Source organism: Kogia breviceps, chromosome 14 (assembly GCF_026419965.1).
Source record: "Kogia breviceps isolate mKogBre1 chromosome 14, mKogBre1 haplotype 1, whole genome shotgun sequence".
Classification (NCBI taxonomy): domain Eukaryota; kingdom Metazoa; phylum Chordata; class Mammalia; order Artiodactyla; family Physeteridae; genus Kogia; species Kogia breviceps.
This window is the reverse complement of record NC_081323.1, coordinates 24,278,785-24,292,135: the sequence shown is the minus strand read 5'-3', so window position 1 is coordinate 24,292,135 and position 13,351 is coordinate 24,278,785. Positions and strand designations below refer to the sequence as shown.

The following is a 13,351-nucleotide window of genomic DNA, read 5'->3' as shown; positions in this document are numbered from 1 at the left end:
TAATAATCTATTGTATGTATTTACCACATTTTGCTTATCCATTCATCTGTTAATGGACACTTGGGTTGCTTTCACATTTTAGGCATAATGAATGATGCTGCTGCTATGTACAAATACCTCTTCAAGACCCTGCTTTCCATTTTGGGGGGTATATACCAAGAAGTGAAATTACTGGATCATGTGGTAATTCCGTTTAAAAATTTTTTAGGAAATGCTATACTGTTTCCCACAGCAGCTTATTACTGTTTTACATTCCTACCAGTATGCACGAGGGTTCTAGTTTCTCCACATTCTTGACAACATTTATTATTTTCTGGGGTTTTATTTTTGGTAATAGCCATCCTAATGGGTGTGAGGTGGTATCTCATTGTGGTGTTGATTTGCATAGTGGTGTTGAGTATCTTCACGAACTTAATGGCCATTCTTTGGAGAAATATCTTTTGTCCATTTTTGAATTGACTTGGGTTTTTTGTTGTTGAGTGAGGAGTTCTCTATATATTCTGGATATTAATCCCTTAGATGAATGATTTGAAAATAATTTCTCCCATTTTGTAGGTTGCCTTATCACTCTTTTGATAGTGTCCTTTGGACATGTTTTAAATTTTCATGAAGTCCAATTTGTCTACTTTTGTTGTTGTTGCCTGTGCCTTTGGTGTCACATATAAAAATTGTTACCAAATCCAGTATTGTGAAGCTTTTGCTCTGTTTCTAAAAGTTTATAGTTTTAGGTCTTTGTTGCATCTAAGTCTTTGACCCGTTTTTTTTTTTTTAAAATTATTATTTATTTGGTTGTGCCAGGTTTTAGTTGTGGCAGGTGGGCTCCTTAGTTGTAGCATGTGGGCTCCTTAGTTGCAGCAGGCAGGCTCCTTAGTTGTGACTCATCAACTCGTTAGTTGTGGCACGTGGGCTTCTTAGTTGCAGCAGGTGGGCTCCTTTTTTTGGTTTTTGTAAGTGGTGGTAGGTAACAGTCTAACATTGTTTTGCAAGTGGATATCCAGTTATCTCAGAATTGTTTGTTGAAAAGACTGTCCTTTCCCCATTGAAAGGTCTTGGCATCGTGTCAAAAATCATTTTGCCAGGGAGTGGTGTGGGAGAGGGGGGTTGGGGTGAAGAATCATTTTGCCATATATGTAAGAATTTATTTCTTGACTCTCTATTCCAATAGAATAAGGCTATATGTCTGTATTTATGCCACACTGTTTTGATTATTGTAGCTTTGTAATCAGTTTTGAAATCAGAAAATGTGTGTCCTCCAACTTTGTTGTTCCTTTTCAAGGTTCTTTTTGCTATTTAGGGTCCCTTGAGATTCCATATGAATTTTAGGATGGATTTTCTATTTCTGAAGGAAACATCATTAAGATTTTGATGGGATTGCATTGAATCTGTAGATTGCTTTGGATAGTATTGACATCTTAACAATATTTAGACTTCTGGTACATAAACACAGGTTGTCTTTCCATTTGTGTGTCTCTTAATTTCTTTCAGCAGTGTTTTGTAGTTTTCAGGTTACAAATCTTTTACCTTGTTGATTAAGTTAATTCCTGAGTGTCTTATTTTTGATGCTATTAGTAAATGAAATTGTTAATTTCCTATTCAGATTGATTGTTAGGGTATAGAAATGCAACTCATTTGTATTGATTTTTTATATCTTACTGCTTTGCTGAATTCATTTATTAGTACTAATAGTTTTTGCATGTGGAATCTTTAGGGTTTTTTACATATAAGATATCATCATCAAACAGAATTTTTTATTCCCTTTCCAAGATGTATACTTTTTATTTCTTTTTTTTTGCCTAATTGCTCTGGCTTGGACTTCCAGTACTGTATTGAATAGAAGTGTTGAGAGCGGCCATCCTTGCCTTGTTCTTGATCTTAGAGAAGAAGCTTTCATTCTTTCACTGTTGGGTATGATGTCAGCTGTGGGTTTTTCATATATGACCTTTATTATGTTGAGGTAGGTCCCTTCTACTCCTAACTTTTTTTTTTTTTTTTAAATCATGAAAGGGTGTTGAATTTTGTCAGGTACTTTTCCTCCATCAGTTAAGACAGTCATGTGTTTTTTTTCCCTTCATTCTGTTAATGTACATTACATCAGTTGATTTTCATATGTTTAACCATCCTTGCATCCCAGGAATAAGTCCCATGTGTTCATGACATATAATCCTTTTAATGTGCTGAGAAATGTCTGTTTCTCCCTTTATTTATTTATTAAAAAAATTTTTTTTAAAATTTGGCCACACTGTGCAGCTTGCGGGGTCTTAGTTCCCCAACCAGGGATTAAACACGCACCCTCAGCAGTGAAAGAGTGGAGTCCTAACTTCTGGACTGCCAGGGAATTCCCTCTCCCTTTAAATATGTGTTTTTGCTTCATATATTTGGATGGTCTGTTATTAGGTACATAAATGTTTATTATATTCTTGCTGTATTGGACCTTTTTAATAAATTATGCCCTTTGTCTCTCATAACCTTTTTTGATTTAATGTCCATTTTATGTGATATTAGTATAGTCACTTCTCCCTTTTGGGTACTGTTTACATGGAGTATCTTTTTCCGTCCTTTCACTTTTCAACCTGTTGGTGTCTTTGGATCTAATGTAAGTCTCTTGTAGACAGCATATAATTAGATCATGTTTTATTTTTATTTTTAAAAATTTTTATCTTTTTTTAGCCACACCATGCGGTTTGTGGGATCTTAGTTGCCTGACCAGGGATTGAACCCGAGCCCTTGGCAGTGAAAGCACGGAGTGCTAACCACTGGACCATCAGGGAATTCTCAATTAGATCATGTTTTAAATTCACTCTGCCAATCTGTCTTTTGATTGGAAAGTTTAATCCATTTGTATGTAATTACTGAGAAAGGAGGACTGACTTTCTCATTTTACTGTTTGTTTTCTATATGCCTTATAGTTTTTTTGACCCTCATTTCCTTCATGACTGTCATTGTGTTTAGTTTATATTTTGTAGTGAAACATTTTTATTATTTTTTCATTTCCTTTTGTGTATATTCTATAACAGTTTTCTCTGTGGTTACCATGGGAATTACATGGGAATAACATTTAACATCCTAAAATTATAATACTCTAATTTATAACAGCTTAATTTCAATGACGTTCAAAAACTGCTCCTTTACTGCTTTGTTACCACCGATTTCAGTTACTGATATCACAAAATGCATCTTTATACATTGTGTGCTGTGGCATTACCTTTAATGATATAGTCTCTGAAGTTGCATATTGTCACTTCCTGCCACATTCTGTTCATTAGAAGAGTCACTAAATCTGGCCTACATTCAAACAAAAGGCATGGGATATTAGGTTCCATCGTTGTCAGGGAGGAGTGTCAAATAGTTTGCAGACATATTTTAAAATTCTGGGACTTCCCTGGTGGGGCAGTGGTTAAGAATCCATCTGCCAATGCAGGGGACACGGGTTTGATCCCTCTGGGAAGATCTCACATGACACGGAGCAATGGAGCCCGTGCACCACAACCACTGAGCCTGTGCCCTAGAGCCCCTGAGCCACAACTACTGAAGCCCGTGTGCCTAGAGCCCATGCTCTGCAACAAGAGAAGCCACTGCAATGAGAAGCCCACACACCACAACGAAGAGTAGCCCTGCCCCACTCGCTGCAACTAGAGAAAGCCCACACACAGCAACGAAGACCCAACACAGCCAAAAATAAATAAATAAATAAATAAATAAATTTATTTTTTTAAAATGCTAACATCTGTTCTTGCCTGGCTCAGTTATTTACATTAGAGGTTCTAAAATGATGATTCTTTCATTCCTTCGTAATTAAGCTTAGCTGAATTTTGCTGGGAAACTCAGTCCCCGTGACAAGCCTCCAAATAGTGTTTCCTGTTCCTGTTTTTTATGACATTTTAATATTTTTTATTTTTATCTGAAAATCTGGTTTATTAGATTACTTAACATTTCTGTGCCTGTTTCATCATTAAAATGAAATGGTTGTAGTAATATCTACCTTAAGAGGGAGTGTATTAATTTCCTGTGACTGCTGTAACAAATTACCACAAACTTAGCATCTTAAAATAACAGAAACTTGCGACTTCCCTCGTGGTCCAGTGGTATAGAATCTGCCTTCCAATGCAGGGGACGTGGGTTCCATCCCTGGTCAGGGAACTAAGATCCCACATGCCGAGGGGCAACTAGAGCCCACATGCTCTGGAGCCTGTTCGCCACAACTAGAGAAGAGGGAACCCGCACACCACAAGTGGAGAGAAGTCAGAGCGCTGCAACAGCAGATCCCGTGTGCCGCAACTAAGACCTGATGCAAAAATATAAAAAATAAATATTTTTAAAAACTACTTTAAAATAGCAGAAACCTTTTTTCTCACAGTTCTGGAGGCCACACGTCTGAAATCAAGGTGTCAGAAGGGCCCCATTCTGTCCAGAGCTCTAGGAGAGAATTCTTCCTTGCCTTTTCCAACTTCTCTTGGCTCCAGATATTCCTTGGCTTGTGGCTGCATGATTCTAATCTCTGCCTGTCTTCATATGGGCCTCTTCTCACCTCTGTGTCTCTTATAAGGACAGTTGTCAGTGGATTTAGGGTCCACCTGGATAATCCAGGATAATCTTACCTTGAGATAGTTATTTTTTTTTTCCCCTCTGCCACCCGGCATGTGGGATCTTAGTTTCCTGACCAGGGATGGAAGCCACGCCTCCTGCATTGGCAGCGTGGAGTCTTAACCACTGGACTGCTAGAGAAGTACCAAGATTCTTACTTATATCTGTAAAGACACTTTTTTCCAAATAAAGTCACATTCATCAGTTTCAGGGAATAGGATGTGGATATATCTTTTTGGGAACCACTATTCAACCCACTTCAGGGAGAGCGTATTAAATGAGTTACCACATGTAGAATTCTTTAAAACTGTTTCTAGCATGTGATTATTCAACAAACTAATTATTTTTTGTTATTATGATGCTTGTGATTTATAGCAGCCTCCTGAATTTAATACTTTCTTTTATACCGCTGTTTTAGCAGTTTAAATTTCCATACCTGTTACGCATACCTAGGGTGACTGTATCTCATGTTTTGCCTAGTATAGTCCTGGTTTATTCCTGTTGACTTCTAACTGACCAAGAGTTCAAATCTTTTAATATGTTCTTTCTCTCTCAACTCCATCTGAATTCCAAGGGTGCCAACCCTGGTTATGATTTTTGTTTTTCGTTTTTTTTCCTTATGCACAGCTTGTAGGATATTAGTTCCCCAGCCAGGGATTGAACCTGTGCCCACTGCAGTGGAAGCACGGAAGTCCTAACTACTGAACCACCAGGGAATTCCTGTGTTTCGTTTTTTGCTCTTTGTGTTGCTTTGTCATGAATATGTTTTATGTTCACAAGTTTGTATAGTTACCCCAAACTAGTTGGCTTTTGAGATAAAATTTTTTGCCTTTTTTCACTTTTCTACTTTTCACTTTGTCCATGGTGCTGGTCAGTTTTCTAGGTTATTATGTAGTCTTTTGGGTTTTCTGTGAAGACATTCACATTGCCTGTGAATTACAAGTTTTGTTTCTAATGTAACAGCAGAGCTAGGGTTTGGTGCCCCTTTTGTTGATTTTTATAGTCACTTCTTTTTCTATTGTGCTGATTTCTCCTCTGTGACCTGTTAGTTGACTAATCTTGAGGAAGTCCCCTATTCTCTTCCTGTTGTCTTTTCACCCACAAGTGGTTGTCTTCTGGGTCATCTTGTCTGAATTTCCCCTCCCCACAAAGTCAAAATTATTTACTACCACCTGTACTTCCTTACTCATGTGAGGAAATTTTTACATATAGAGAGTACAGTGTCGGGACTTCCCTGGTGGTCCAGAGGGTAAGACTCTGTGTCGGGACTTCCCCGATGCGGGGGGCCCAGGTTTGATCACTGGTCAGGGAACTAGATTACCACGTGCATGCCGCAACCAAGAAGTCCGCATGCTGCAACTAAAAAAAGATCCGGCGTGCCGGCAACTAAGACATGGCATAGCCTAAATAAATATTTTAAAAAATAGAGTACTGTGTCAGTTTTCTGTAGTTCTGATTATTATGGCTCTCCCTCACATTTTAATTTCTAGGTAGGCAGAAGCCCTCTTTGTAAATCTGTGCTGTTTGCTATTATGATGGGAAGCTTTCTGCAGAGTATAATTGTTGGCTGCTTTTATATTGTCATTATAGACCTAAGAACAACAACAACAGCAAAATCACCCTTTATTACCTCACTTATTCACAAAGAGGCTCTCATGTATAGGTTACTAGTGCTCCCATTTATTTGGAGAAATGCTGGACAATGGTGAGTGCTTTGGATTGTAATCGATATTTTTAAGCCTTTTAATGTCTCAGTAAGAAAGATATCCTACATTCAAGGAGTTAGAGAAAAATTCATTTTGAGTATAATAACTTTTTCATGTTTATTTTGATTCAACATATATTTGAGAGCTTACTATTAATATACTTCGGATACTCTGTAAGGTTCTAGTGATGTAAAGATGAATTGCCTTGACCTCAAGAAGACAGTTTGAAAGGTGAGAGGGATTTGCAAACAGATAATAAGAGACAGCTGTTGAACACTTAACTGGGTTTATGCCTTTCTATATGACTTTATAGGTATTATCTCAGCCTTTAAACGGAAACTACAATTATCCCTGTTGTATGGGTGAAGAAAGTAATTCAATAATTTGCTTAAGTAGTGGTGCTGAGATGTGGATCTAGATTTATTTGACTCCAAAGACTGCACATTTAATTACTGTGTTATAATATCTCTTGGAATACATGCTATAGGGTAGACTAGAAGAAGAAATTAATTATTTCTGCTTTGAAGTTTAGGGAAGGCTACCAGATGAGATGCTTGAGCAGAATGTTGACGGATAAGAGAAGACCAGATGAATGGGAATTGAGGGAAATTGCGGGGCAAAGTTTGAAGAGAAGGAACAGGATAAATAAATCACAGAAGTATTAAACAGATGACATTTTGGGGAATGAAGAACTTCACTTCTGTGTGATTGGAGCATGGGGTATGTATGGGAGAATGGTATGTGAAATAAGAGAATAGGCAAGCCAGGATCATGGCAGATCATCAGAAGTATAGAAAGTTCATTTTAAAAATCCTTTGACAACACTGTGGACAGATTGGGGTAAGGCAAAGAGAAATACTGAAATGAGTACGATAGTATAGGGAGAGCCAAATGAAGGGAATAGTAATGGGTTTATAAAGAGGAAGATGTTTAATTTTTTTTAATTAAAAAAATTTAATTATAAGATATTCCACCCATATCCAACTGTTTTATTCTAATGTCTTAAGAAATTTTGCCTCTTCCATATTTCCCAGTTTTAAGCCATCATAGTGATGTATGTAGGATGTTATCTTTTTTCACTTTGATGCTTGAGATCAGGTGTTAGCAAACTATGACCCATGGGAGGAATCTGGCCCTCTGCCTGTTTTTATAAATAAAGTGTTATTGGAATAAAATACATTTTATGTGTTGTCTGTGACCACTGTCACACTACAGTGGCAGTTGAGCAATTGTGACAGAGATCATACACCCCACAACTGTGAAATATTTACTCTCTGGCCCTTTACAGAAAAACTTTGCAGAACAGCAGATTGAAGACATTCTTTGATCTAATAACTAAAGTGCATGTGATAGTACTTACTTAATCCTATATGTTGGGCTTTGTTAACTAGGTGACTGACCACATCAGTCATTCAGAATCTACCCATAGTGTATTTGGAAATTTTTTGAATCCAGGCCACGGATTCACTTGGTGAAAAGCACCAAGTCCTAACCACAGGACCACCAGGGAATTCCCATGGAAATTATATTAATTAGACTCTCCCAAATTGTAAGGTTTTTTAGGTAATGGGAGGTTAATGTAAAGTTGTTTATGAAAATAAAGAATGGAAAGCTCAACTGCATAGTCAGGTTTCAAAAGGAAAAACAGGACATGTTGCTAGTCATTCCTCACAAGGACCGAAAAGTAGTTTAAAGCTGCAAAATTATTCAAGATTACAGCATAGCCCTGGCAACCAAGTTATTTTGTCAGCCTGGCAGTGCAGGTATCAGTTGATTTCCAATTCCAGTGCTCTGTGTACAGATCTTGCAATTTCACACTACTCAAGAGCTGACCAAACTGGTGTTGGGGAGAGTTTTCAAGCTAGTTACTTCTTTACCTAAATTTTTTTTAAATGGCACTCTGTTTTTGTTTAATGAATATAGTATCTTTTCATCTCTCTGAGGATATTAATATATTTTGCTTTTCTTTGGCATCACTTTTCCTGATAGAAGTTTTCCACAACTTTATCATGTTTAAGAATGTGGGCAGACTCTGGGGGCTGTGAGTGCATGTAGAGGAGAGGGCTTGTTAACTGAGAACCTCACTATAGGGTTACCTGGTGGACTGTTTGGGGAACTTGATAAGAAGGCTTGTCCTATCTCCTGCCTGGGTGGTTAAGCCTTGGCTACAGTGAGCTGGGAGCCTAGTGGGAAAAAAGGATGGGAATTTAGTCATTCTGTTTGCATATGTTCCTTTAATTCTTGTGTTCTTGATACTGTTCTTCAGCCTTCACCTGTGCCTGGCATCTTCCATTGTAGAGATGATTGAGGAAAAAAAAACCAGACCTGAGCCTTTTGGTGTCAAGTAGGGGATTTAGGAATCAAAATGCTTGGTAAGCAGCTTTCAACCAGTTCTGCTTCTGTGTCCCAACTTTACTTCCTACTTCCAAAATTGACTGGTATCTTCTCTTGGCACTGCAAGTAAACAAACCATCTTGGTTCTTGACTTTTCCCTGTTGCCAACATAGGACAGGAGTCTAGTTCATTGAGTGTGCTGTCAAATAACATTGGTCCGTCTGCTTTGTAGCTTACTGAAGTTATTTATTGTACTTGTTTGTTGTTATCTCTACTTCTGTTTTTCCTGACCTTTACTATTATTACTTTTTTAATTTTTAAAATTTCTTCACCAGAGTTTAGGGGAAATTTGAAAGGGGATTCAGGTGCACATGTGTAATCTATCATCTTTTTGTGAAAGTCCTTTCCCCACATACTTCTTTTTCTTTTTTGTTTACTTTTTCATTCTTGTGGATTCATACATTTTTCCCTCACATATTTTTTTCTCCATAGTGATTTGGAATTTGTGCACTGTTTTTATTTTTTTACTGCTTCTCTTTGAAATTGTTTTAATTGATTGATTGATTGTTTGCCGCCTGGCTTGTGGGATCTTAGTTCCCTGACCAGGGATGGAACCCATGCCCACAGGGCAATGAAAGCACAGTCGTCTTAAGCACTGGACCTCCAGGGAATTCCCTGAAATTTTGACTTGCATATTAACTTCGCAAAACTGATCAATATCTTTGCCTTGTCCTGAGCAATACAAGGATCTTGGAACAATTAACTCCAGTTACCTCCATTCCTGACTTTAATGTTGTTATTCAGTATTTTAGCTTTGTATATTTAAATCCCCAAATAAGACATTGTTTTGTGTATTTTATTTTTTTTAATTCTTTATTAAAAATTATTTATTTATATATTTAGGCTGCGCCGGGTCTTAGTTGTGGCATGCAGGATCTTCTTTGTGCGATCTTTAGTTGCAGCATGTGGGCTCTTAGTTGTGGCATCAACCTTCTTAGTTGTGGCATGCGGATTCTTAGTTGCAGCATGCATGTGGGATCTAGTTCCCTGACCAGGGATTGAACCTGGGCCCCCTGCATTGGGAGTGTGGCGTCTAACCCACTGGACCACCAAGGAAGTCCCATGTTTTGTATATTTTAGATTTACCTAATGTTTACCACTTCCTTAGTCACTTTTATATCTTGAGTTGCAGAGCTTCCTTTGAGGATCATTCTACCTATTCTTCAGGTACATCCTTTAGAAATTCTTCTAGTGAAGGTCTATTGGTAGTAAAATATTTTAGTCTAGAAAAAATTTTTCCTCTAAATTTTGTTTCTTGTTTTAAACACCTTGATTTAGATATAGTTCACATACTATACAGTATACCTATTTAAAATGTACAATTCAGTAGCTTTTAGTATATTCAGAGTTGTGCATCCATCATCACAATCAATTTGAAAACATCATTGCCCCCCAAATAATCCCGGCGCCCCCTTAGCTGTCACTCTCAATCTACATCCACTCAGCTCTAGCCCTAGGCAGCCAATAATTGACTTAGCATCTCTGTAGATTTGTCTACTTTGGGCATTTCATATAAATGGAACCATAAAATATATTGTCCTTTGTGACTGGCTTCTTTCACTTAGCATAATATTTCAAGGTTTATCCCTGATATAACATTTAATGAGTGCTTCATTTCTTTTTATTGCTGAATTTCTTTTTATTTTATGAATATACCACATTTTATTTATCTGTTCATTAGTTGATGGACATTTGAGTTGTTTCTGTTTCTGGCTATTATGAATAATGCTGCTGTAAACAGTTATGTTCAAGTTTTTGTGTGGACATATGTTTTCTTTTCTCTTGGGAATATACCTAGGAGTAGAATTGCCTATTACCTATGGTAATGCAGTGTTTAACTTTTTGAGGAACCATAAAACTATTTCACTGCAGCTGCACTATTTTACATGTTTACTAGCAATGTGTGAGGGTTCTTCATATCCTTGTCAACACTTGTTACTTATCTTGAATTTTGAATAGCTATCCAAGTAGGTGTAAAGTGGGTATCTCATTGTGGTATTTATTTGCATGTCTCTGGCTAATGATGTTTAGCATCTTTCATGTGCTTATTGGTCGTTCTATATCTTCTTTGGAGAAATGCCGTTTCAGTCCTTTTAACAATTTTGTAGTCATCTGTCTTTTTGTGTTGAGTTGTAAAAGCTCTTTATATATTCTAGTACTTATATGGATATATGATTTACAAAGATTTTCTCCCATTTTGTGGGTGGGCTTCTCACTTTCTTGATGGTGTTTTTGAAACACAAGAGTTTAAAATTTTGATTTATATCCAATTTTTATGTTGTTGGTTTTGGTGTTATAGCTAAGAAACCATTGTCTATCTAATGCAATGTCATAGAATTATGCCTGTTTTCTTCTACTAAATTTTTAGTTTTAGCTCTTGCATTTAGGTGTATGATCTAATGTGAGTTAATTTTTGTCCATGGTTGTGAGGTAGGGATCTCTTGCATGTGAATATCCATTAGTTCCGGGACCATTTGTTGAAAAGTTTGTCGTAGTACCCTTGTCAAAAATCCGTTGGTCATAGATATTTGGGTTTATTTCTTTTTTTTTTTTTTTTTTTTTTTTTGTTTTTGGTTTTTTTTTTTTGGGTTTATTTCTGAACTCAGTTCTATTCCATTAATCTGTATATCTATGCTTATGCCAATAGCACACTGCCTTGATTACTGTAGCTTTGTAGTAAGTTTTGAAATTGGGAAGTGTGAATCCTCTGACCTTGTTCTTTTTCGAGATTGTTTAGACTATTCCTGGTCCTTTGTATTTCCATATGAAGTTTAGAATCAGCTTGTGAATTTCTGCAAAAAGGCAGTTGGGATTTTGATAGTGATTGTGTTTAATCTGTAGATCATTTGGGGGACTGTTACCATCTTAACAATGTCAAGTCTTCTAATCCACAAACATTGGATGACTTTATATTCATCTAGGTCATCTTTTTTTTTGGGGGGGTTGCTGTGTTGGGTCTTCATTGCTGCGCATGGGCTTTCTCTAGTTGCAGTGAGTGGGGGCTGCTCTTCGTTGTGATGCTCAGGCTTCTCATTGCAGTGGCTTCTCTTGTTGCGGAGCACGGGCTCTATGTGCATGGGCTTCAGTAGTTGTGGCTTGCAGGCTCTAGAGCGCAGCCTCAGTAGTTGTGGTGCACGGGCTTCGTTGCTCCGTGGCATGTGGGATTTTCCTGGACCAGGGATTGAACCTGTGTCCCCTGCATTGGCATTGGTAGGCGGATTCTTAACCACTGCGCAACCAGGGAAGTCCCTAGGTCCTCTTTTTTTTTTGGCGGTACGTGGGCCTCTCACTGCTGTGGCCCCTCCCATTGCGGAGCACAGGCTCCGGATGCGTAGGCTCAGCAGCCGTGGCTCACGGGCCCAGCCACTCCTCGGCATGTGGGATCTTCCCGGACCGGGGCACGAACCCGCATGCCCTGCATCAGCAGGCGGACTCTCAACCACTACACCACCAGTGAAGCCCCCTAGGTCCTCTTTAATTTTTAGTTTTACACTTCTTTTGTTGAATTTATTCCTAAGTATTTTATTTTTTTGTATTATTGTAAATGGAATGGTTTTCTTAATTTCACTTTCAGATTTTTCATTGCTACTGTATAGAATAACAGTGGCTTTTGTATGTTGATCTTATATCTTACAACTTTGCTGAACTTGTTTAACATTTTTTTTTTTGATCAAGCCACACGGCTTGCAGGATCTTAATTCCCCAACCAGGGATCGAACCTTGGCCCCAGCAGTGAAAGTGCCGAGTCCTAACCACTCGAGTGTCAGGAAATTCCCACCTGTTTAATAATTTTTAAGTGGATTCTCTAGGATTTTCTATACACAAGATCAGGTCATCTTCAAATAAAGATACTTTTACTTCTTTCTCTGCAGTCTGTATGCCTTTTATTTCATTTTCTTGCCTGATTACCCTGGCTAGAACCTTCAGTACAGTATTGAATAAAAATGATTTTTGAGAGCTGGCATTCTTGTTCTTGAACTTAGGGGGAAAGCATTCAGTCTTTTACCATTAAGTAGGATGTAAGCTATAGATTTTTTTTTTTTTTTTAATAGATACCCTTTTTCACGTTGAGGAAGTTCTCTTCTACTCCTAGTTCTTTGAGTGTTTTTATCATGAAGGGGTGTTGAGTTTTGTCAAATGCCTTTCCTGTGTCTGTTGAGATGATGATGTGGTTTTTGTCCTCTATTCTATTGATCTGATACATTACATTAGTTGATTTCTGGATATTCATCCAACTTTGCAGTCTTGGCAAAAGTTCCACTTGGTAATGGAATGTTACTGAATTCTCAGTTTGCTTGTATTTTGTTGACGATTTTTGCCTCTGTTTTCAATATAAGAGATTAACCAGCTGTGTACAAGGGATCCAATTTCTCCACATCCTTGCCAACACTTTTTGTTTTTTGTTTTTTGATAGTGGCCATCCTAACAGGTTTGAGGTGAGGTCTCGTGGTTTTGATTTGCATTTTCTGGATAATTAGTGACGTCAAGCATCTTTTCATACACCTTTTGGTTATATGTATGTCTTCCTTGGAGAAATGTCTGTTCAAGTCCTTCGCCCATTTTAAAACTGGGTTGTTTGGGTTTTTTTGCTTTTGAATTGTAGGAGCTTCTCGTGTATTTTGGATATAACTCCTTTTCAGGTATATGGTTTGCAAATATTTTCTTCTGTT

At 37.6% G+C, this 13,351-nt stretch overlaps 1 protein-coding gene across 4 annotated transcripts in view; it reads left to right on the top strand.

The window, feature by feature from the left end:
* Positions 1 to 13,351, top strand: part of ITCH (itchy E3 ubiquitin protein ligase) — a 120,285-nt gene that overhangs the window by 21,111 nt on the left and 85,823 nt on the right. The window contains exons 3-4 of one of the 4 annotated variants that reach the window (XM_067012184.1): positions 6,815 to 7,007; positions 8,554 to 8,659. The exons of 2 other annotated variants lie outside the window; for them this stretch is intronic. The gene's annotated coding sequence lies outside the window, so the exon portion shown is untranslated. The remainder of the gene's footprint in view (positions 1 to 6,814; positions 7,008 to 8,553; positions 8,660 to 13,351) is intronic. One more of the 4 variants, XM_059039031.2, reaches the window with a different exon arrangement.